The 26,939-nt window shown below is 36.3% G+C and overlaps 1 protein-coding gene across 2 annotated transcripts in view; it reads right to left on the bottom strand.

Moving 5' to 3' along the window:
* The window catches only part of PRKN (parkin RBR E3 ubiquitin protein ligase), a 712,245-nt gene that overhangs the window by 171,210 nt on the left and 514,096 nt on the right, over positions 1–26,939 (bottom strand). The window lies entirely within an intron of this gene.

Raw genomic sequence — 26,939 nt, 5'->3', positions numbered from 1 at the left:
GGCTGCACTACTCTAAGATACATGACTAGTGAGCACACCCAAGGATGCAAAGCAATAACCTGACATTCTTTTGCTAAGCGAGAATACTGCTTTTAGCTTGTTTGAGAAAGTCCCAATAACTACAAAATTTACAAAAATCCACCATGCTGATATTGCCCTACTTTAATTAAAAGGACACCGAAGTTCAAGTTGAGGATGCTAGTATAAAATAACAGAAAGCATTTGGGTATATACAAATGGAAAGATGATCTACTTTTCCACATTAGAAAGAATTAGCATTTTGTTATAAGTAAACAAGTATTTGAATGCATAGTGAATGTGATATTTTCTTTTCCCATTTGATGAAAAGGAAAATCATCTAATCACAAGGGGAGATGAGAAAGTCACTGTAACAGCTATCATTTGGCTTACCTTTGCCCTAAGAATTCATTTCAAGACATAACCTTCACGTATCCCTCACAAGGGCCCATAAATGACAGTCGTGTTTGCCATCAGACTGCTGATAAATCCCATCTGTTCACCAGTCTTGAAACACTACCCGGATTTAGCGCTGAAATTAGATATATTTTGTCCTTCCAGAGGTACATATACTACTTATTGTATCAGAGCAAAAACTTTACACCAGACTGCTCCAGCTAATCTGGTCATCATTGAGAAACATGGAGATATGGCAACAGAGTTTGGATGACACAGTGAAGAGGGCATATAACAGGTTGCCTGGTCTTTACAAGTTTAAGTTTGCTTCATTAAACTCTTATTGTTTTTTTTCTGTGTTACAAGCTTTTGATTTCTGTTTTACAGAGCTTTGAGTATGGATTAACTCACACTTCTGGCAGAATTCAATGTAGCAGTGACAACCTCTACTCCAAGCAGTTTATCTCAGCAATACCCAGACTCTCAGGTAACATTCTGGCAGCTGTTGTAAGCAACAGCTAATCTGGTATTTATATTTATGTTTTCCTTTAGAAAGAAAAATATTCTCAACAGGCTGTTGGCATTAACATTTGATGAATGTTAAAATAAAACAGACCATATTTGTTCTGAATACAGATTCATGAGAACTACTTTACCAATTAAAACCAATATACGCACCTCCACAACCCACAACTCACAAGCTGACAGTGAAAAGAGACTACTGGAAGAAAAATACAAGCAGAAAAACCCACAACAGATCCAGTTTAACAATCTTTCTCCATCTTTACACGTTCTTTTCATTAATATAGATGAGGCCGAAGGTTATGAAAGCTGTAGAAGAAGTAAAACTTAATTGTGCCTGAGCGATATCTCCTGGAAAAGACTTGATTTTAGAAGAAATACAAACAGCTCTTTAACTTTCATATGAGCACTTTCAAATTCTGTAAGGTCTTGTCATGTAAAATCCCTCTGCTGCTAATTATCGGAACAGTTTGTTAGCTGGTTAATCCAAACCTTCAAAAGACTTTTTTTTTTTTTTTTTTTTTTTTTTGGAGGAGTGGGTAGGGGCAGACATTAGTTTTAGCAAGACAGAATGTCCTCTGCAATTTTCTTCAAGGATCTTCCAATTTTCTTCCTCAGTCTTATTGCTAAAACTTAAATTAGCCGAACATATTATTGTTCTAAGGGAGTAAGGCAATCTTCTCATACGAGGCTAAAGCCAACGTTTTTAAAGTTAGAAGCCTAAAGATTAGCAGCATTGCTCATTAACTGGCCTGAGCTTTTCATTTCATGGAGAGGTCTGACAGTTCAATAAACTAGTTAGTTGAAATATTTAAAACAAAATTCTTTTTACAGAGAAATATTTTGATGCAAGATACATATAATGTATATTCTTTCTCTACTATCATGTCCAATAGAATTGTGAACAATATTTACATGAAAACATGATACTCTTCTAAAGACCTCACCTACTGCTCTTGTTTTTAAATACTTGAAATTGCGACAATACTCTTATGACATCACAGATATTTCCACAATAATTTTTTTTATGACTTGTATTTGGTGAAAAAAAAAGATTGACACTTAAAATGCAAAGTATCATTTTCATGTAAATAACCCTGTCACTACAAAAATGGAGAACTGAAACTACAGAAAGCATATGTTTATACAATCAGAAGAGTCAGTTAATATAAAGATCATTTTTCTGTGTCTGCCACAAAGTCCCAATACACTGCCTGAGTGAATAAACTTTCTGTGTTACAAATGGATTCTCAGATTGAGAGAAAAGCTCCTCCACTTAGCAAGTGTTGCACTTGAACTACTATTTCAGCTTAATGGTAAAGAAAACCACAAACTTTGCACTATTTCACTGTTTCAAAAGGAAAAAGGAAGGAGCGCTAAGTAAAGTAGGAAGGACCTGATGATATTTCTTTCACTCTTCAGTCCATGCCATGAAAAACAGCTTGCGTACATGTATTTTACTAAAATGTACTTCAGAGTCCACTTCATGACACAAGTGCCTAAGGGACAAGTTTGCAATGTTGTACTTCTGGCCTTTTGTTGACTTACCATGTTATCTGAAGCATCTGACTTAATCTCAGTGTTGTTTTCCTTTACTGTGCTGCAAAAAATGACAAAGTACCACCTAACTGCAGTGCAGTCCTCCCTCCATATAGACATGCAAATATGACATCTTTCTTTTTTACAGAACTGACCTGACACAAAGCTGGCTCTGTAAAATATATTTTCATCTTAATGAAGTCCTTCAACAGAAAAATTGGCTTTGAAAATGCTCTATGCTTTACTTTGAAGTGTGTTGCTTTCTGCCCCCAAATTACTCAAAACAGCATGGTTCAACCCAACTCTCCACGTTCCTCTAAATCCTATTCAGACCATATTTGACCACTGTAACTACTGCGGTGCAGACTGCCTTCTCTGCTTAAATTTTCTAGCTTCTTCTCAAACTGTGATGCCTCTTGTAGACATTACTCTTATTCTGCATATATACAAATTCTGGGTAGATTTAATCTTTACATTACACTCTAATTAGAATTGTGATGCTAATGATCATGAATAGTTTTAATATTTTGCTTTTTAGGGAACATTCACAGTAATATCTCCCCAGGTGATCTGATACTTGTGATGCTATTCCCACATTTTTATCTCCAGGATGTGCCAACAATTTCCCACATGGCAGCCCTTGGAAGGTTTCCATTTGAAGGTTTTCAGAATTCTCACTCATTGCAAGGCTGAAATATTCAGTAAGTGATCTGTGTCTTTTAGACTTTTGTTTGAAGGTGCTGAGAAACTTATCTAACTCACACTGCAAAACAAATGAGACATTATTTCAAGACAAACTATTATCATTTTAGCTAAGCCCACGGTTCACTAGCTCTTTACTAGAACACCTATATAATGAAGCTTTACAATCATTTACATTATTGCAACTAAAATTCAGCTTATGGAGCTCTATTGCAATTCTTGCAATATTCCCTTTAGTAGTATTCTCTATTTTAAACATCTGTTAAAAATCAGTAGCATTAACTTAATCACTTAATGGGATGATCTGGCTGGGCTCTTTTGAAATTAATCAAACAAATTAGCATTATGGACTTTTAACAGAGACTGAGAAGAGCTGATTAGAATACTGCACATTAAAGTAACAGGCACATCTGTAAAGGGGCACAGAGTATGCAGCAGACAGGCTTCCATGGTGCAAAGCACATTTAGGGTCATACAGTTGCCATGTGTTTATAAAGTGATACAGGAAGATCCTATTCCATCAAATGAGATATGCTTTGAATAAAGTAATTGTCAAAATAAAAGCATTTCCTCCCTTTGTGCACCTTCCTCTGCCAATGAGGATGTCGTATAATTGCATAATGATAAATGACTGAGACACACTGTTCCCAGACATCCATAATGACTAAGTGCTGTACTGATCCTATAATACTGTAATGTGCTTCTCTATTCAGTCAATGGAACAAAACAGCAGGGCAATGTTAATTAAATCCAGATGCACTGAATATTTACCTGACACATTCATTCTTGACTTAAAATAAAAAATCAATATGTTACAATTACACTCAATGACTGCTTAGTAGTGCAAATCCTCAAGTGACAAAGCTTGTAGATAATAGTGATAGTAGACAAACAGCAATCAGAAATTTCAAAATGTCATCAGATGCAAGCTGTATTAGGATTCAAAATTCCACTTTGCCTGCAAATATCTGCCAAATATGAAACACAGAAGCAAAATCTCAAGACTTTTCCAGTTCTTGAAGGTTAATAATTGGTAGAAGTACCATGAGGAAGGGTACACCTCTAGCTCTCTCTACCTCACGTATGCAGTTCCATTTATTCTTGTCCCATTTCATCATTCATTTCACTGCATTCAAAAGCAGTTCTAAAACACAAGAACATATATCTTCTATCTATCTACAGTCTGCTGATACCTTCTCTCACTCCTCTTCTCCCTCATGTTGAGTCTTTTTTTGATCAGAGCACAAGGAGCCTATTTGTTTGTTACTCTTGCACAGGGACTACCATGGCTCGTTCCAGCTTTCACTGGCTATTGCGCGGTACTGCACTAAATATGACAAATGACAACAGTGGAAGGACGCTGTGTTTTCTTTTCATAAAAATTATTTAGACTAGAACTCTTGACAACACAAATGAATGCTAATCCCCTCACTGAGTGCACTGAATAGTCATGGGTAAGTGCTGCATGAGCACTCAAGTCCAGTAAGTTTAGAAAGAAGAGAGAATATTTTGCTGAAGGGCTGTTGAAAGGATTTCTTGAAAGTTACAGTTATCACAGTTCCTGGCAGCCATTTCACAAACAGGGTTTTGTCCAAAATGTCCCCTGATATTTAGCAGGAAAGAGTATAAAGCAGAAGAGCAGAAAGTATCAGGTCAGGAGGATAAGGTTCAAAATACAACAGAACTATTGCATCTCTGCATCAAGTATTTCTGCATTTGAATGCCAGACAGCAATCCTGATTCTGGCCTGTCAGGCTGTCATTAGTGATGCTACAACTCACAGTGGTACCTGACAGCTACTGCAGGTTCTGAAAATCTGAAATGCACCTCAGTATTTTCAGCTGCAGTGGTAACATTCAACATATTCAAGTAAAACTCATCAAACAGGAAAAACTGCAAAGCATACGGATACTTAAGCAATACACCGAAAGTATAAGTGTCTACGTTTAGATTAGACTGCACACAGAATTAATTCTCTTTACTGAACATGCCATGTCATCTTACACAAATATCTGAAGTAAACAGCAATTGGTGCAGTATGCAGCTTCTCCTCAGAGTTAATAGAGCATGACCAAGAACAAGATTTAAAATGGGATGCCTGAATAAACTGAACTTCCTACATAGAAGTAAGAGTTTTAGTAACTTGCAACTTTGTGACAAGCTTTGCTGGTTGATCATTTCTATATTGTGATTATACTTCTGTAAGCTGGATCCAAGACATTCTTTTTATCTTCCTGATATTACTCCCCCTACTCATTCACTTGAATTTACTATATATAACAGCAGAAAGCACATTACCTTGAAGAGCCTTGGGAGGTTACAAATCTGAATCAATTTCATTACCATAAATAAATGTCAAATGGCTGAAATATATTTTCTCTGATTAAACTGTCAAGGACAAGAACTTGCAGGAAGAGTGGATCTTTTTTTCTTTTATTCCTGTTATAGTAAAAAAGGGAGGAAAAGACTGAAGGAAAAGTGAATATTTTATGAGAGATCTTTGCATAAAATCAAAGTGAATCAATAAACTCTAGAGACAAAAAGACGACCTAGTTGTCTCCTTTATTAGTAACTAAATAATTCTATTTGTGGAAAAAAAAAATCTGAATGGCTGGTATACTTAGTGCTCACAACTTGAAACACATTGTGCTACCTTCAAACCTTCTCCTTCCATTTTTCTGCACTCAGCTTAAGAAAAAAAACACATATATGTATCCATTTTCCAGCATATCCCAACTAAAATACAGGAAAGTCCAACATCTTTGCAGTAAGTGTGCTCAGAGAATTCATTCACTAGAAGTGGAGAAAGTACTTCCAAGAATGGTGTTTATAAATTATTCCTAATGCTTTAGAATCTGGGAGCCCTCTAGAAACATCTGTATCTCACTTTTTACTATAATGGAGTTCGAGGATGTGTAGCTCAGTTGTCAGTGATGGTGTTTACTGGTTGAGGTCTCAAACAAAAGACAATTTTCCTCTGCATTTTTATCACCAGATATAGCAAGAAACAATACTTAAAAAAATATTATTTCAAGCAGTCACTTTAATGGTGCGTACTTTTACATGTATAAAGTAAAGAACTGTATATTAATGTGATTAAGTGGTAATATTCATTTTGAAATTCAGTCTAGAAATTCAGAGACATAATTTCTAGCAGCAATTTAACAACTCTGAATGAAACATTTTTATACAGTTCATGTACGTATATATCTTCCCAAACATTATTCATTCTTGTGGGCTTAGCTTCTGGAAAATACAAGTATTATGAGTACTGTTCATTAGTGTCAAAACACAACTGTACTTTAAATATTCTTCTCATGAATTATGTATAAGAAGGAGTGGACTGACAGAATGCCAGAAGTAAATGGATTGGAAATAACAGTTTAGGGTTAACTAAAGGAGATGTAGCCCTTCAAACTGGAACCATCTCCAACTCACCTGTTCTCTTAATCAAAATTGGCAAAATACAGTTACATTAAGTCAATAAATACAGTTAATTGGGGTTATTTCCCAAATACTGCCTCTGATCTAAACCTTTAATAATGCTGTTTTGCAAAAAAAGCGCTTTGAACAGTACAGGCAGCACAGGATGGTACAACATCATACTATGGAAAAAGGTGTCCTTCCTGAATGACAGGAGTGGTAGCTCCCATCTGTGGTCCCAGCCCCAAGGCAGCCTGGCAAAGACAGTGATTAATTTGTCAAAGAAGAAACCCCCATTGGCTGCTTTTACAGTTGCATCATCTGTGATCAGGTATGCTTCCTGTCCCAGCTATGCAGCTCCCTGATAAAAAAAAAAATAAAAATTGAATTTTCTTGAGTTGATTACTGAAGTGCCTCTGTCTAACTTTCAAAAGGTTTCAAAAGGTTAGACTTAGCTGTACACAACTCTTGCACAAACTTTGCTTTGGGCTGAGTTTGAAGCACATTAATATAACTGAAGGTGGATTTGTGTTAGTTATTAGACTAACACATGCACTGAATTACTTCTGAGTTAGTATAGTATGATATGGCTATATTGATTTTTCAGATGTGCCTTCTAGGTCATTTCTCAGTTTGGGTTTCCAATCTTTATTTTGCTTCCTGTTTTACTATGCAGGTTGTGCTCAGTCCCTGCTGTTCACTTGCATCGCTGCCTGAAACTGTGTACGAGGTAAGGCACACCAAGGTTTTAACTGTGGCATGAAAAACTGGCCTCATGGAAAACGATCAATCACCTTGCTAACCCAGTATCTGTCTGCAGCAGCAACCTCCACAATACTGCAGACAGCAAGGAAAAACAAAACAAAATCCTTACTGTGTTAGGCCTCTCCTACAGTACTGGGCAAGAAGGGGAAAAGAAAGTTTCCAGCCCTACTGTAGGTAGCTGAAATGCCTAAAATCAGGGTAACAATATAACACAGTTATCACACTTAAAAAAAAAAAAAAAAAAAAAAAGATATATGTTAACAGTTAAATGCATAACCTAAGAGAAAAGAAAAAAGGTTTCTTTCAGTTTAGAGAAAACTGTGGCTTGGGCATCTATTGGTTGATCTCACTAACACAGTTTTGAACAACCTTAATGAGTGGGACTGTTCCTATGATTGTAACCACCTCAGTACTTCCAGTGGTGCTCATGAATGTTAGGGTGAGGGTGAAGGGGTCAAAAGTGAAGGACTGAAGTCGAGAAGTCGTAAGTGTAGAGGAAAGGTGTTTAAATATTTGTTTCTCACTATCATCATCTATTCTAATTAGCAATAGATCAGACTAATTTTCCCCAAGTTGAGTCTGTTTACCCACAATGATATCTGATAAGCAGTATTTCCATATTGCAACCCATGAGCTTTCTCATCCTATTTCCCTCTCCTCTCCCACCAGGAGGAGTGTGGGCAGCTGGGTGGGAATTTGCTGTTAGCTCGAGTTACTGCACCACAACAATTAATAGCCAGGTTAAGTGTGGCATTGAATCTGAACTTGAAAATCCTACTCGACTTTCTTCAGCTCTCTGAACAGATATGCAAATCTCTCTGCTGCACTCTGGAGCTTGTCATTCTGTACACTCAACATGTGGGACACTCCATTTGTTCAGTGGCCCACTAACTAGGAATCTAACAATGCAATGAAGGAAAAAAAAGGGAGAATCATACAAGTAATCTCAAAAACATGTATTTTCCTGTCATTATAGTTTATCTTGAAAAGACAACGACTTGTTGCAGATTATGGTTCACCTTTTCAAAATTATTACAGAACGGGAAAGACTTTTGTGCCCATCTTACAAATCAGAAAAAAATGTTCAGTTTTCAGTTGCACTAGAGTATTTTTAGAGAGATGTCAGCAGAATGACTGGGAATAAAGGCTTTCCCAAAGCTCTGATCAGAGCAACAAAAAAGTTAGCCATCCTTTCCCTCAACTAACAGATTAATGTTACAGCTTATATCATTGTCAATGATTACTGCCAATGCCAGATTTGTCTCAAAAAATTTTCATCATGGAAAAATTGATTACAATCCTGGCAAAAAAAAAAAAGAATGATATCATACATTTTTTGAGTCTTATTGGATTAGAGAACTTAAAGTGGAATCGAAAATTGAGCTGCAATTTTAAGGCAGAAAAAAGCAGATTAGAAATCTTTGCTAACTCCAAGGACTGGGATGGACTGTACTGCCACTTGTAGATGCTGAGAACACTTCTGTCTCATGAAGATCAAATATCCTGAGGGAAAATTATTAGATGTTCCCTACAGGTGAAATTTATAACAAGTAAAAAATAAATAGCAAGAATAAATGCTGCATACATCAGACTGCATCACTTCTCTGTTACTGTAAAGAAATACACAAGGTTGCAAATATAATTGAAAATGGTGCAAACTATTTTCTGAAAATTAATTCAATAATGCATAATACTCTGCATATATCAGAGACCTGAGGAAGAAATGCAAGTAGGGTTAAAAACAAACAAAAAAAAACCAAACAGCTGATTACAAATATATGATATAATGTTTTTGAAAGGATTTATTAAAAAGAAAAGAAAAACAGAAAATGTTACTCAAGGATCATTTTTCCAGGTAAGTTTTCTGCTTACTGAATTAGCAGACTACTAATTCAACTTTTAAGGTTTTGGCAATGCAAGTTAACTAACACAGTAAGAGAAACATTTGTACTTTGAACAACTTGCATTTAAACAGTCTTAGGCCTGTTAAAAAAAAGTATTTAAAAATTTGACATAAAAGTCTGGAGGACTTCATGGTGCATTCCAATTGCGTATTATCATTAAGGAATACATTGGAATGGCCATAGAGACAAATGCAGCATTTTCTACTCAGCAATGCTGAAAAAACAGATGTGATTATTAGAGCCAATTAGACTACACCGGTTTGAAATGAAAGAGTGGGTGCTGCCTTTGTTAATGACATCACTTCTTCAGTGGCTGAATAAAAACCACAGATTTTAACAACTACATGAATTAAGATTGAATGTACACCAGTACTTTTGAGGATCCTCATTTTAAATCTTATTAGAAAACCTGACCTTTTAGCAATAGAGCAGCTTTCCTGGGATAGATTTAACAACTGTTAAAATCATCCAGATTCCTGATCCCTCACTGCACTGTCTAAGGGGATTAAAGGATGTGCCAAATGTCCTGTATAAAGTGATAGCTGTACTTTCTGATTAACAATCTATGAACTCCTGATTTTGGAATATGATATTGGGGTGTATATCAAAGTAAGACTGCATACAATAATTTACTGTGTCTTAGGCACCAGTTTCTTAAGTACATATCTGCATCTTTTTCTTCAAATATATGCCTGTATTTTTTTATATAGAGAATAATATGGATTTTTGTATTCTATTCTGTTTAACTAAAGAATATTTTAGGAGCTCAAGGGAAATTTATTTTAGAGGGACACATCAAGGAAATTATAGCTCTCAAGACAGGCACATAATTATGAAGTTCTTAAAAAATATACCAAGTTCTGTTTTGGACATGACTCTTCCAAACACTCAGTGTGAAACCTAGGCTAGAACTTCTGACTCCTGAGTGACTTTCTAAATGCGTCAGGCATAGCATCCTGGGGCTGAGGAATTCCTGATAAAATTTCATGGAGGACAGTATCTTTCTCTCTAGAGACATTCCCAGCAAAGCTGTTTTGTTCTGGTGCAGGAATTGAGAATTCAGCCCAATTAGGATCTGATTCCAGATGACAAAATCATACTTCATGTTCAGCGTAATGTGGCACTTATATCACTGCTGCTCAAAAAGCTTTTCTAATTGTGAGGCAAAACTCAAACTTTTAAATAATAATTTAAAGAGGGCAGTCACAAGATTCAGTCCAGCAGTGACAAAGAGTTATGGACATCCTATGAAAATTAACACAATTATTGTTCTCGAAGGAAAAGCCTGTTTGCTGAATAGTTACTACAGTTAGCTGAGCCATATGTTTGCAAAAGATCTCAGTGCTCACACTCCATATTTAATGGATTCCCCTTACAATGTCCTTTTTTAGTACCATCCAGGAAACAAAGAGGAGGAGAGGGATCATGGAAACATGCACCACATCAGCATCATCATTGTAGAGAAACATATAACTGACGATTTCAAGAAACACTGCTACTCCCAGGATGAATGGAGGAAATACTTATCAACTTCTGTAGATAATTTTGTGAGAATTAAGTTGTACCTTGTGTTACATTTTTAAACAATCGTTTAACTGCTAGAAAGTCTCTGTGACCAAAATATATTAGCCAACTGAAACAAAAAGACTGACAATACACAATTGATAGTATCTGACCATGGATAAAAACACTTCCGCAAAAAAACATTTATGAAGATGAGAAATCCTCTACCTGATATAAAAAGACACATCTAGTAACCATAGTAAACAAAGCTGCATCAGCAGAGAAGGCATTTGATTGAAAACAAGTAATATAAAATTTATTATCCCCTTAAAAAAAAAAAAGCCTCTGAGAGCACCTGAAGAAAAATAGATATGGTTGAATTCTGAAAGTTACTTTATCCTTAATTAAAATAATTTATGAAAACATACAGAGGACACATGTCCACGCTCAGGGCAGACATTCTGGCCACCAGTGTGCTCATTACCAAGACTCACCCTAAAAAGAGCATGTCATCAGTAGATCAGCTCTCTTATTAGTTAGAAAAAAACAATACAAGATCTCATTGAATGACATAGTCTTGATTGGTAAAATAAGTCCAATTAAAGACCTGAAAAGCAACAAGTAGAAAAATGAATATAATGGGTATGGGTTTAATCTCAGGATGCAGAAGTGGAACAGCATCTGAATGAAATTTGAGGAAACCAGTAAAAGATAAAAGTTATTTAGCTCCAGGGAATAGTACAGGAGTATATACTCTAGTTGCATGGTGCACTTTCTAGATAACTTTCTAATGTTAAGAAGGTTGTTTCCAATGGGAGATTTTTCAATACCAAAAAACATCTGCTTTTCAGCTTCTCAGGTGGAGGTTAACTGAGTTTAAGTCGACAAAAATTAGCTTAAGGGAAAAATGTGGTGACAGACTGGGGGTTTTATGTCAACGGATCAAGGGCCACAAACTGTCTCAAAACTGTTACTTTCTGGGCTTGTAGATTGAGGCATCTATAGCTTGGGTAATCTGTTTTGTGTTGCCATGAGCACTAATTCAGAAAGGAAGGGAACGGAAGGAAACATGTACATCATCTCTCCCTTCAGTGACATGAAGAATACATCTTAGACATCCAAGAAACAGTATAGTTCTGATTCAGATTACGCTTCTCTTTTTAATGATCCCCAAGGCAAAAAGACAGTAGCCTCAGAACAGTTCCAACTCTAAAATAATGTTGTTAAAATAATCTAATCCATCATTTTCACATCTTACACATGATTTAGCATCATCAAGAAATTTAAATTCTCTCCAGCAGTTTTCACCTTTGAATAGTCAAACACTAACAGATGAATTTGATGGCCTCCAGAGACAAAATTCATAATTAATACATAGTTAAAGAGATCTAATTAGTTGATGTAGAATGACAGCAATACCGCCTATCACTTTATGGATTTACAGTTCTGTAATACATAGTAAAGAGCTCAGTTTGTAATCCCTGAGCCCTTAGTCCAGTTAAATGGGCTCTTCAGTAACAAAGACAAGTGGTTTTAGTTATCATCTTGCACAAAGTGAGAGAACCAAATGGTATGCTTCTTCAGACATGCTTTAGAATCTTTCAGTAACATGTGGAACTGTGAATATAAATTACAATAGCTATATGTAGTATGCATCAAGCGAGCAGCAGTCTGACTGATGCTGCTTATTCATTCAGGGGTGAATTATGAAAAAATATGATGATTAAAAACATCATATTGAAAGTCAGGTATACAGAGCAGCATTTGTACAAACATATGAAAAGATTTAAGAAAGAGCAAAAACAGAGTAACAAAGTTCTAGCTACTAGAGAGAGGCTAATTTCAAGTTCAGTTTTGCTCTTGTAAATGCTGAGTACTGAGAGAGAACCAAATGAATGATATTCACTGTAACTGAATTCTGTAAATCTATGGCATCTACAGTGAGGTTGACAATGTTCATCAGATGATGAAAAGAGCCATACTTTATGAGTCAAGCATAAAGACTAATCATAATGGTCTATGTATAATAGCCAAAGTCTTTGTGAAGATACTGATTGCCACGAAAAAGTCTAGAGAAAGGACCCTGATTTGATAATCTCACTGTTTCCAGTATTAGACATACTCCAACATAACAAATTGATAGTATCTGGCAGGTCAAATGATGCAATTCTATCTCCCTTCTTGAGAAACTATATAACTGTTGTTGAGGTCATCTTCTGAATGTGAGTTTTCTATTAAAAGCAGTTATATTTTTGGTACCTAGTGCTGCTCTCCATCCCCCATTATTTTATGCAACAATAAGTATTCTGTGTGGAGCCCTCTTTCCTAAGAAATGAATTAACACCAGTTCTAATACATTGGAGATTAACATATGACTAACTGACACTCCTTAGAGAAGCCACTGAAGGAGAAGAGGATGAAGGTTTAGAAGGTAGCAACGTCAAACAATCTGTAATCTCAGGCTAAATTGCCAAGAACATTTGTTTCATGTGTCAGATAAACAGATTTGGTTAAAAAAAATGTCTGTCTGCTCCCCAGAGATGACTGCTATCAGGTACACAGGAATCGATGAAGAGATCAGAACTTTATGCCTATTTCATACATCTTCAAAAACTGTGTCTCAAACAAAGGAACTGCTGTGTCCATTCAGAGAAAACAGCAACATCTAAAACAGTCTGCAGATTTTGCAGCCTCTCAGTGCTTCAATTGCAAGAAAGAACATACAGCAGAATATTGGGATCTGAAAAAACAGAATATCAATATTTAATTTTCCCCCTTCTTAGCTTTGAATAGCCTATGGTCCTCCAGGTGAATGGGTTGCCTCAACATACAAGCAAATAATGTCTTTGGTCTCCAACCACAGACATTTAAGGATATGCAATTTATGCAATTCCAAGCTGACTGTCTATAAGGAGAATTCTGTAATACTTTCCTAAAGTCCGAAATGCAGTGGAAACGAAAGCCAGAAGGCTATAACTGGGCAAGAATTGCATGGAATAACAGCCCCAGAGCACCTTGTAATGTGCAGCTCAAAACTGCAGCCCTGCTGCAGAAAATACGCTTTTTTTTCCCTCACAAAGTATTCAATATTTTAACTCTGAAATTTCTTGTTCTTCTCAGCAGGTATGGCAGTTCCCAGAGAATAGCTGTTTCATCAAATCTAGTATCTCATCCTGGAGTGCAAGACCCCCAAGTAATGAAAAGTGGGTGGCACTCCGCATTAGGTAGACACAGAAGGACTATTTCCACTCAGCAGAATACTGAAAGAAACATAGAAGAAACAGCATGCCTCACTCCTCTTTGAACTACAGAAGAACAAGCAGAGGCGAGGAGATAAGACCAAGATCCTAACAACAATGGCTAACAGCTCTTGCATACTTGTTCTCTGCACTGTGAATATGCATATGGATAAACACTCAGAGAAATTCTAAAGCATTTTCTTTCTTTGTCTGAAAAGAATGTTTCTTCCAGTGTTTCTAAAGCCAGTGAGTGAATGTAAATAAGCTTGAAGCAGCCTGTTAAGATTCATCGTCTGAAAAGCAAAGAACTTGTTGATGCTTTCTTTTACTGCCTGAGAGTATATTGAAAGCAGACTTGGATTGCCAAAACAAAAGCAAAGCACCACAGCATTCCTTGTGCAAATAGCAAATGCTTCTTCAAAAATAAATCTGCATTATTTGGATAAACAACGCAAATTTAAAAAAATCTTAATCATAATATAAATACCTATGCAATTCTTGCTCAAAAGGCGTAAATTGGGTTAACATGGACTCACATGAAATCTGCAACATGATTCAAGCACTATCTTAGAAAGGCCAAAAAATGAACAGGATTTTAACCTGGAAATTAGAAGTTAAGAACACATTTCAAAGTAGAGTGGAGAGCTCATCCTTACTAATTATTTTTTTAATTTCCTTTAAAAAAAAAAAAAAAAAAAAAGGATTTGCAGTGCTTTAATAGCCCCAGCTGGTGACTGCCTTTCTTCTATGCATTAAAAGTTGAAAATTCATTCTAAACTTCAAGGCCTACAAGATTTTTTATTGTGTTAGTGTGAATACTGCAGATACAGAGACACAACTAAGTAATGAATTATTCTCTGAAAAAAAAAAAAAAAAGTGCTTAAGTGTGGCAACATCAGATATTGCAAACACTAAACCCTTGTAAAAGGAGCTTCAGCTTATAATGTTGATTATGGGTTGGGGAGGAATAGGGAGTAGGATGATAAAACAAATGCCAACAGCAAATCGTTTTTTCTTTAGGTCAGTCTTAATACTGGAGGATTTTAAACATTGGAAATGCTGATGCTGGCATCTTGTTTTCAGGAATAGATACTCACATTTAGATGAGGGACTTGCTTAATGCTTTTAATCTTTTAACCTCAGCAAACAAGCATTTTTGTTTATTTACTTGAGCGTTAAACATTTTTCCTTAGAAATGTCACTTGCAAATTTTGTATATTTTGAGCCTATTTTCTGCCTGGCATTTTTAGCCTTTTGGTACCTTCTTTTAAGGCAGAGTTAGCATGAATAATCATGATTTAATTGAGCAATAAAGATCCTAATATTTTCATGCATCTAAGAAATTTAATAGGCACTGCAGATCACTGAAATAAAATCAATTCAATAAGGTTTTGCTTTTTCCCTCTCATTGCTTACTTAAGCTTTTATTACCAGTGTGGTGCTCATGATGGGTGAAGAACTGACAGCACAGAAGCCTTGTGTCGTCTACATATGCACCAGCTAGGAATAGTTCAAGTGGAAACAATACACAGTTATTCCACTGGTGCAGATGCACTTCACATCTGACCGGATGATGCTCTCTCTTCTAAAGCAAAATGGCCAGTCAAGTTTCATGTTCATTCAATTTTTTGCCCTCATATGGACTTCCAACTGTGCCAAACTGTGTACAATGGTTCCAGAATGCTCCTGCCAACATGCCAGCAATGAATCTTCAGACAGCTCAGAAGGATTTGAACAAGAGCTTCCAAACTCATACAGTCTGGTTTTGAATCAGTATTTAAAAGAACTAGGAATCAATATTTCCAATACATCTTCAGGGAAAACACTGGATAAGAAAATGCTCATGAAAAGATACTAAATGCCTACACAAATGAACAAACACTGGTCTGACACTTAAATCTGCATCTGGAAAGGTATAATTTACATGTCTAGCCTTGGTTAAGATGTTTACAGTAGCTACAAAGCATAATCCTTTATATTTAATTTCAAATCTCTGCCATGGACATTTTTAGCACAGTTTGCAGTGCAACTTTAAGTCCTGAAACAAAACTCAAAGCTGCCATGCAATATATAGCTCTCTAGTAAAATCATCCACAACAGTTAATAAGTTCCTGCTTTCTGGGAAGTGGTTGACCATCTGCCTGCCAAAGTGAAGTAGTGAATTTTTATTTGCTCAGCTGTCTTTATGTCAACCTACGGTTTTCTTACTTTTCATTTTCCTATTCTTTCTCTTGTCCTGCTGGAGTTCTGGGAGTAAGTGAATAGCTGGGTGAGTGCTTAGCTGCTGGCCAGGGTCAACAGAGAGAGCCATATTTTGCCACTGGTAAATCAGGAAGCAGGAAAGGCTGAGATTTCCTAGTAGTACTTATGGTAATACTCTCATATGCTGTACTTTAAAGTTGACTGGAAATCAGTGAGTGTCTGCACTTCTCTCTATATATTTTCTTGCAAAAGCCTGAACAGTTACATTAACGCATGAAGATGGGTGGAGCATGAACATAAACTGAGGTAGAAAATTTCAAGATAAGTGAATACATTATTCAAGCATATGACATAAGCAGTAAGCCACAGTTTCAGTTCACTTATATGTAGGTTTTATGACATTTGACCTCACATCAGCACAAAGGTAAATATGTAAGAAGTTAAGGCATGTCATGTGGTATATATTTTGCTAATCAAAATCTTATTTGACATGAGTATATACATGAAGCTTAACTTTTCTGGATTTGTGCTGAGTCCTTGTGAATGAACTATCTAAAGAGACAAGACAGACAAAAGTTTCCTATTCCTGTATAATAATGTATTACTTGCACTGCTGAGTTCCATAGAATAGAATAATGAGGCATCTGTCAGGCTGCATGTAATTACAGTAAGATATGAAAGATGGAGCAAAGGATCTCACAATAAAGGCACTGTTCCTCACCCAAGCTCTGACTTGCTGCGTGACTTTGCATTTCAACCTGTTTGGATTCCAAACTCCTTAACTGGGGGTATCAGAAATTATAAGGCTCTTTAAAATCTATACAAACAATGGTTTCAGCTGGAACAGAGTTGATTTTCTTCAGAGAGTCTGGTATGACACAATGTTTTAGCATTAGGAGAAAAACAATGTTGATAACACAGCGATGTTTTAGTTGTTGCTGAGCAGTGCTGCACAGAGCCAAGGCCATTTCAGTTTCCTGCCAGTAAGGCGCTGGGGGGCACAAGAAGCTGGGAGGAGACAGAACCAAGACAGCTGACCTAAACAGGGCAACAGGATATTCCATACCATATGATGTCATGTAAAAAAATTATAAAACTAAGAGAAAATGGCTGGTGGGTTGTGGGCTGCTGCTTGGGGACTGGCTGGGCATTGGTCAGTGAGTGATGAGCAAATGCATTGTGCATCACTTGTTTTGTATTATAATTACTGTTATTTCTGTTACACTATTATTATCTCAATCCACAAGTTCTACCTTTTTTTTTCTGATTCTCGCCCCTTTTCCACTGGAAGGGTGGTAGTGAATGAAGGGATACATGGTGTTTAAGCTGCTTGCCTGGTTAAACAACAACAGTCCTTGTGGCACTCAGCGTGGGACTTGAAGGGTAGAGATAACAACAGATATGACCAGAAAATGTTAAAACAAGATTGTTGAAAGCTATACTCCCAACTAAAAAATATATTGATAGCATATGAAGAGGTTTGAGCTGCTTTGGAAGTGGTTGGTACTGAAGTACAGCTCCTCTTAGCACTTTGAATGCCTGTGCTGGGCTGGACATTCAAAGTGAGGATCCCCTCTACACGTAATGCAAATTGTGAGACTTATGTGTGATGTAAATGGTATGGAAAAAGGGCTTAAACCACAACACATACTAATGCCTTAATACCCAAGTCCTGAATAGTTGCTTTCTTTGCTAAAATATCACTGATTATTGCTAATGATTGGTTGTGGTGTTACTGCTATTGGATTGTTACTTCTACCATCAACTTAATATCTAGCTACAAATTAAGCGGTTCATACTTTATAAGCACAGAATAAAAAGGCAATCTACATCCTATTGGCCTACAATCTTATTTAAAAGCAAAACAAAAATAAGCAAACAAAACCCATAGAAAAAAAAAAACTCAAGCAAAAAAAATGAAAGCAAACAAAACCAGGAAAAATCAACAATGATAAAAGAACAAGGGAATAAACAGTGTCAGCAAGACAATTTAGCTAGCATGATAGACAATAACCTTATCTCATTTGTTAAACACTTACGTAGACTAGCCAAACAGTACTATGAAACATATTCACTTCAAGGTCCTTCTCCAGTGCCATCTTCATTGCCAATTTTTTTGGTAATGGTTGATAAAATTGCTCTCTTTTACTTTTCATTTCTGTCTGTTCAGAAAACTAAGTAACCCATTTGCCATTATCTTATGTGACTTGTTAAGGATTCTACATCAAAAACTACTGAAACAGAAGCAAGAGCAATATAAAGTATGTTGAATTTTTTTTGCACGTAAAAAGGACCGTATATTGAGTCATATTGAAAAATCTGATGTATTTATTTGTATGTATTTATTAAAAAGGGAAGTTGATGAGAGAACTTACATAACTACAAGAAGGAATTGAATTCTAAAACGTACCAGAAGGAATATGACTGACATCTTCAGATCTTACCAATAAGGAAGCTAACCTAGGGGCCAAATTTTGATCACTAGCATATAGAAAAAAATAATGGGTTGCAAAAGGATATGCATATTAGCAGGAATAATGAACTTCCCCTTCCAAGTCCCCAGAATGAGATCCTTCCTATACAACATTTGTTGAACTTGCCTCTCTGTGAGGTTTCTGAGACATGACCCTGTGCTGAGTGTGAACTAAATGACTGTATGATGTCTTTTATTCTGTGTCTGAAATACTCTGCAGATAATGTAAAGGAAATTCCTCACGAAAACTTAATGTACCCTAATCTCTTTAAATATCTTTTAAGCCAGAAGCAATGCTTTTGCTGCGCTCTGGTTGCCGACTCAACCCCAGAAAGCTCTTGCAACCCTGACTTTCTCTAGTCTGAAGTACAGTGGCATTGAAACGACTTTCTAACATATGCGTGCATAGAAAAGAAGATACTTGTCCTGAATCAACACAGTTGTTAGACAAACATTTTATTTTCCTTCAAGCTATTACCCTAAGGAGTCCTTTTCTGTCCAGTTCAACATACAATCTTTTGACTCTCCAGAGTAAAATAAACATTGGAAGACACTATTTAAATGTCTACATCCTATAGGGCCTGCAATCTTATTTAAAAACTAAACAAAAACAAAAAGTATTTTTATTAAGATCATTGTTACTGCACCATGAATTTACAAATATGATTAGCAATACTTCAAAATGAGAAAGGTGCACTGAAGGAAAAATATCATTCTGCTCCCCCCAAATCTCTTTAGGAACAAAACTGCTCACATCTTAAATCCAGAGAAATAGCCATTTAAAAATAGATTCTATCTGCCTGCATCCATCATTCCTTTCTTCTGTTTGTCAAGACTCTATGGCCCTGAGCTCTCATTTAATTCATAATGGTTAAGTTCATCCCTTATTTAATTCAATAAATTACTGCTAAATGGTGTTTTTAGTAATTTATTAACACAAAATAATGGCTTTACAGGAGGTCATTCTGTGCTGTCCGCAGCGCTGTAACATTTTCTTTCAACTAGCATTTATCTATTTCTTCTTACGTTGTTTTTCTACAGGGCAGTATTTTTCCAGGTATAAATTTTTGCTGGTTCCATGTGCAACTTAAAAATGGAGAACGGATATTTAGTATTATTACAGTTCATTTTGATATTCACATAAATGATCCTTTATCAGCTGGGGCTCTGTAGAAAGGTAATATTAGATAAGTGTCCTAGAATTTCCTTTCACTCTCTTGGTGTCCTTGTTAAACTACTCAAGATAAAAGCAGAATTAAACTCATCTGCAAAATAATTCTAGACCTAACTAAAATGTCAACATGCAGGTTAATATAATTCAGTCTTGAAATAGAGGTGGAAATTTGTATTTTAATGCCCAGAAAAAGAGGCATGCTTTTTGTTCATTCAACTAGTGGGAGTTCAGATCTATTCAGGTTAATCATGTGCAGTGCAATATCAGCTAAACAATTCTTCTGTATCAGATTTTGTTCTGGATGCAGCTGTGGACTATTTGGAGCAATTAGAGTCAAAGTGTATTGATGTGCAATTTCTTCCTCAAGGTCATGACAAATGAGAAATGGATAATGCTGATAACCTATGACATTGGCTTCTTCAGGAGAGAGCAGTTACAGAGTCATAGTCTCTTTTTTTTGCAGTTGAAGAATATTTGACCTTATTGGAAGAACAACAGTAAATATATGTAGGCATTATATAGTAGTGTACTACTAGAGCACTAGCACTGAAAAATATAAAACTGAAAGAATTAATGATAAAGGTAATTATGGCTAAAATGCCAAGAGGCATTTGATTACAATAAGCAAGTAAGGATTTTTTTTCCACTTAAAATAAATTTTAATATTTGTTACTGGATCCTAATGTGCTACAATTTTACATTAATCCATAGTTTCATGTGAGTATCTCTTACGTTATTTTCAGAAAGTCCTGTATTAAATGTAATTATGATGTCTATCTAGAGCTCTCTGCCAAAAATGATCACATCATCCAGAAAATTCTACCAATGACTGGCATAAGGTGGGTTTCTTGTCCGCAGAAGGACAGTTTGGACAAAGGTAAGAGAACTAACAATCACTTCAGACCTAAAGGACAGAATAGTGCATGCTTGCAGAGTAGCTTTTAGAAGATGACTGTTCCAGATACCAGTACACTGATAACAGCAATGTATCTATACAATAGATAAATCAGACTCCCATTTCCACTGACATGAGCTTAGCCTTGTTAGTAAACACTACATTCACTTACAAGAAGTTTAGTAAGATGTAAAAAATGAAAGAGTTAAATATAAAGTTACCTATAAATGTCTCTGATTACAGTTAATCCTATTAGATTTTCTATGTTTCATCATGAATATCTGTTAAAGGCCAGAATTTTAAGTAGCCATTGTAACAAAAGTTTAAAGACATATAGCTCCAGCAATCTAAAAGTTTAAGCCAGGAGAAATACCTCAACAAGTGGAGAAGTCTCAGAACTACCTGTAGCAGAGCAAGGAAATACAATCTAAGGTATGCCTGGAATCGTCTCAAACACTTGCAATAAAAGACCATCACCACGACAAAAGGTTAAAGGCTGAGGCAGTGGCTGAAGGAGAGAACCCTGTGTCTGGCCTTGCTTTGTCCAAAACTTCCTTGTTTGTTGACTAACTTTCTGACAAACAAAACTGTCCATGGAAAACTTGTTGATGAATTTGTTGAAATCCAGCAGGCATAAAAGGATGCCTGAGAGAAGCTCGGGGGTGCTTTGATACTTCTGGATGAGCATTCTCACAGACTGAAAGGACCCCAGTGCTGGAACCTGGACTCGTGATCTCTTTCTATGTCCATTTCTCTCTTTCCATCCACCTCCTTCATCCTCTTTCTTTTCCTTTTTAAAATTGCTAAGTAATGTAAGGCTTTTTTCAGTTTCTTACAAAGTTGCATAGTTTAGCTGCACAGATTAGACAGATACCACTGTAAGAGTCCCAGTTCATTGGAAATAATTGTAATACAGAGATTCTCATTAAAACTGATGAACCTTGAGTGTCAGTTTCACCTTAATTTAACCAGTTCAGACTTGTGAATCTCATCATCCCTCCTTCCCTTCACAGGTGGGACATGACACTCCCTTCTGCCCAAACTAAATGTTTTAATTGGTCAAATATCTGATTTAAAATATAATCTTACAGCAATGCTTTTTCATCCTTTCAGAATGAATTATTTAGTCTGCTAGGAAAACCAGGTATATACAGAGCTTAGACATATCAAATGGTAAAAGTTATATTCCTTAAATATAATCTCCCCTACTACAATAAGAAATGAACTAAAAAGCATATAAAGAATGATGACCATTATATTCACTGGGAACTTTGACAAGTAACTGTATATTATATTACAGCTGGTATCTCTCTTTTTTTGCTTTTTATAAGTCTTTGCTTCAACTACAATTACTACAAACTCCAACCAATTGACTTCCAGTGGTGTGACCAAGTTAGTATTATAAAACAGAAATTATACTTGCAAAGTTAATTGTGTACACATATGCCTAACAGCAATAACAGCTGGAGAACTTGCACTTTAGAGGAAATTCTAAGCATCAAAGCAGAAGAATTTAGATAAAGGTCATATTTTTTATTATAGTAGTTGTAAATGTGTACAAATCACAAATTCCACTTGTTGTAATTAACTTTTTTGTTTGTTTTGTTTGTTGTTCTGGACCTCTACTCTTACCACATTTTTGTCATTTGGTACTAAAATTGCGTTGGGTGACCCAGCTGACATGCAATGCATACCTCAAAGACTAATCGCTTTGCCAGAGCGCTCTTAGTGTCAACTGTGAGAATGAAATTTAAAGCTTTACTATCTTCTATCACACAGGCAGAACTTAGAAAGAAGCAGCTTGAGGGCAGTCAGTGTCTTATAGAAGTCAAGTACCTCTGGGAGTGAAGTGTTCCTAATGAATGTTGCAGTATGCAGCAGAGAAACTGTCCCCTGGTGATAATAAAAAGATTAAGTAGATAAAAAGCAGCAATCAGCAAAATAAAAATTGAATGCCATGCTTTTTAAACTGGAAAAGAAAATAAAGTTTGGTGATGATGGACAAACAAAAAACATCACAAAGACTTTTCCTCAAATTTGAGACTTAGCGGATTGCATTATGGCAAATATTAATATAATGGCTTAAGAATCGTTCATCTGATGCATAAAAGAATTTTACATGAATGTCCAAAAAGTAAAGTCTTTCCTTTCCACCTGTCATATAATCACTTATATCTCACTGCCTTAGAGTTCATAGGAGGGAATATTTGTCTTTTGCACTGTCAATTTAGCTCCTTTCCCTCTGCTTCCCTCACCCCACCCTCTTAAACAAAACAACAAATAAAATTTGAAAGGGAGTAAGATGGAAAGCAGTGGCATGTGGCTCTTTCTTTTCAATACAGATGAAGTTTCTTGTGATTGAACAAGTCAGGAAGCAGAGCAACTGGTTATGCATAAGTAGAATCCCCAAAGTAACTGCTTTCCACAGCCACCTCTTTTTTGAGGACTTCATGTTAGAAGGAGGCGAGGTGATAAATTCACATACAGTCCTGAAAACCACATCCAATAACTAAGACAATATTTATTATCATTTCAGTTTTGTTAACTTCCTTCCAATTCCTGTTCACACAGCGTTCTGTGAATGTGCACCCAACAGCAATCAAGTACATAGACAAACAGAAAAGAGAATCATAGAATTATTTAGGTTGGAAAATACGCTTAGGATCATCAAGCCCAACACTAAACCATGTCTCTTAGTGCCAAGTCCACAGGTCTCTTAAATATCACCAGGGATGGAGGCTCCACCACTTTCTTGGCAGCCCCTTCCATGAACTATCCAACCTGAAATTCCCCTGGTGCAACTTGAGACCCTTTCCTTGAGTCCTATCACTTGTCACCTGAGAAACTAGACTGATATCCACCTCACTGCAACTACCTTTCAGGTACTTGTAGACAATGATAACATTTCCCCTCAGCCTCCTTTTCTCCAGACTAAACGGCTTCAGTTCCTGCAGCCACTCCTCAGATATCATGTTTTCTAGTCCCTTTCCCACAACTCAGTGTTCTGGTAGTGAAGGGCCCCAAACTGAGCAGTATTTGAGGTGACTGTCTCACCAGTGTGGAGAACAGAGGGACAATACTTCCAGTTCTCATCAAAGTATTACCAGATTCTTTCTGATGTTTACATAAGGTTATCCATTGCAGATCTACATTAGATAAAAACAAATACAAAAGTGGTCCAGATATATCAATTCTATTTTAAAGACAAACGTTTACTGCAAGTCTTTCCCAGTACACATACATTCAAATAATCAGCCTCCAGTGACTTATTAGCTGGGTCTGTCCCAGTATCAGGTCCATTCAACTAAATCAGTTTACACTGGAAGAAAAAGAATACTTCAGAATTCAGCTTTTTTGAAGCACTTTCTGAATGCAGAGGAGTATTTATTATAGCTGATGGCAGCGGTGTTTTTACAGTACTGGGAAGGAAGTACTGTGAGAACAGTACCGTGCACGCATAGATTAAATTATATTGTGGACTATTAGAAGAGTCTATGTCACACAGAATACCAATAATCAGAGAAGCCACTTTTGCAAAAGAATATGTTTTTTCAGTCCAAACCTGGAGGAAAAAGAAGAACCAAGATACTGGATATAAATCAATCTTAATATAGCTTGGTGTTGTGGGTGTGGTTAGAATATTAAGTCAAGTTCTTTCATTATTTATTGCATGAACGGGCCATGAACGAAAACTGTCTAGGAAATAATGAAAATAGCAGTATGATAAAAGTGTGTATTTAGCAGAGTAGGCAGCAACGTATACAAAAATGTCTGTGACCAAAAGGAAACTACCAGCAGCCCAGAGTTAGGTCAGCAGTGCTCTTTAAGCTACTCAGAGCAGATAGGGGCTAACAAGCAAACTGCTGAACTTCTCTGAAGCCTGAGCTCTATTTCTGCTGCTGGCCATTTCTTGATTCCTCTGCAAGTCAGGCTCTCCCACTTGCAAAATCTTGTAAATAATGTTGGGTTTACAAAGAACTCTACAATAATGCAAAATACTACGTGTTAAGTTATACTGTAGTTAAAATCTGAGCATTTCAAAGATTGAGAAGCTATCGGTGGGTAAAAGATTGTCTAGCACATTTTCTTACAACCTCTTATTTGTCATACACGGAGGAAATCGATTAGGCAAGACCTCTGAAATACGTACTTGTGTAAACAGTAAGTCTGAAATGTAAGCAAGAAAATTGTGAAACATTACAATTCAGTATACTGAGGATATATCACAGATATAACTGAAGCTGAGTCTTTTATAATTGTGCCGTCATTAGGAAGATGTCTTATATTAATAATGAACTATCAGGTGAGCAAATCGGTCAAAAATATACATTCTTTTTAAAGCAAAATTTCTCAGTCACTGATTCTGTTCTAGTTCAGAAAATCAGTTATATTGAATATGTGCATCAATACAAAACAAGCAGAATGTCTTAGCATGAGAAAATCTATTATGTTTTCAACCACTATAGCTAGGAGGCAGGTAGTACTTGCAACTTAGCTTGCACATACATTGTAACTGATATCAGCATAATATAGACAGATTTTCTATTACCTCATCCAATGATTTATATACAACATGGCAGTAGGGTTAGACCTCAAGTTGATTTTCAGGTTCAAACAGTTTCCTAAACCTTGTTTTTCTGAAATACAGCACTTACCTGTAAACTGATCTGACTTTTATAGATCTATATGTTGAATTGGTAGAATAAAGTAATGAGTTTTTTTTAAGACACATAAAATAACCTCTTACTTCAACATTGATAGTGAGGAGTTCTTAAACAAGAATAGAGTAGACAGCCATTGATATCCAGCCAGAGGCATCACATAGATCCAGTGAAGCTTTAAGATATTTAACTTCTCTATAGGTTCCTAAATAACCATGGACTTGAATGCACCATTAGGATCTTCAATATTCCTTTAATTCATGCCCAAGCACCCTAAAGAGTGAGAATTCCTGTGAAAATTCCATCCAACGGCAACACTTTTTTTTTTTTTTTTTTTTTTTTTGCTGAGACAGCAAACGTATTTGTTTTTTTACAAACCTCCAGCTTGTAACTTGAAATTAACGGTATCAAAATGCAGTTAACAATACTCTTTAGTATATTGCGCACAAGTAAATTAAAGTAACTCCTGAATAGCTTCAGTATAAGGGGCATTGTCAACGGTTTACGGGCGTTTGGCCCGGTTCCGTGACGAAGGGGACGGGGGATCCACGGGTCCACGCCCCGGGAAAAGGGAAAAGGGTAAGGAGATGGCCCTGAGAGCGAAGAACAGCGGCAACAATCTGAGGAGAAACAAACTAATTTACTAAATAAGATATCGGAATGCAAAACAACACACTATAATACAATATAATTACAATTTAAGCTGATAAATCCAATACAGAGAGAATGTCCCAAAATCAAGGTAGGCCTTACTCTACTACCGACGATAAGACGGCTGGAGAGTGAGGTGCTGCCAAGATGAGAGACGGCGGAAAAAGGGACGAGGTCTCGTGATCTGCAAGTTTTTATACTGCGAGCTTTTATCTTTTCCCTCTGGCTGGAAATGGTAACAGAGGAGCAAAGTACCGTGGGGACTGTAGTAGTCCTTCTCTTCTGAGAACCAGGTATATCCACTACATGATGTTATGATGTGGGATACCAATAACCGAAAATCACAAAACCATGACAGGCATTGATGATAATGATGAAAACACAAAAATTAGCTGCCTTTATGCAACAGTATTCCAGTTTAAAAACCACAAACTCTTTGTGTTTCAGGATACCTTAGGCAACAGGCAAAAATTTGCGATCTTCATGTAACGTTTGACATCAGTTTATTTTACTGTCACAGCTGTCAATTCATAAGACATTGCTGTCTTTTCATATGAAATGATACATGAGCTGATACAATCAGCTAGAATCTAGACCATTTCGTCTAGTCAAAGTCTATACACTGACAGAACAAATACAGGAATTTTCATGGAAAGGAGGGATGATTTTGTCTCTCCATGTTCTCCACCTTCATCTCCCATGTTGTATCTCCTCCAGCCCTCAGTTAAAACCTTGCTGTTCTTACCACTCTTTGTTTCACGAAGTATTGCTGATACCGCTGCCCAAATGTAAACTTTTCAGGTGTTAATTTTCTAAGCAGTCTCTTTCTGTCTCCTAATTCAGCTGAAATTGAAAACAACCCAATCAAATGT

This window comes from Numida meleagris, chromosome 3 (assembly GCF_002078875.1).
Source record: "Numida meleagris isolate 19003 breed g44 Domestic line chromosome 3, NumMel1.0, whole genome shotgun sequence".
Taxonomy (NCBI): Eukaryota; Metazoa; Chordata; class Aves; order Galliformes; family Numididae; genus Numida; species Numida meleagris.
The sequence above is the reverse complement of the archived record's forward strand: the minus strand, read 5'-3'. Positions and strand labels throughout refer to the sequence as shown.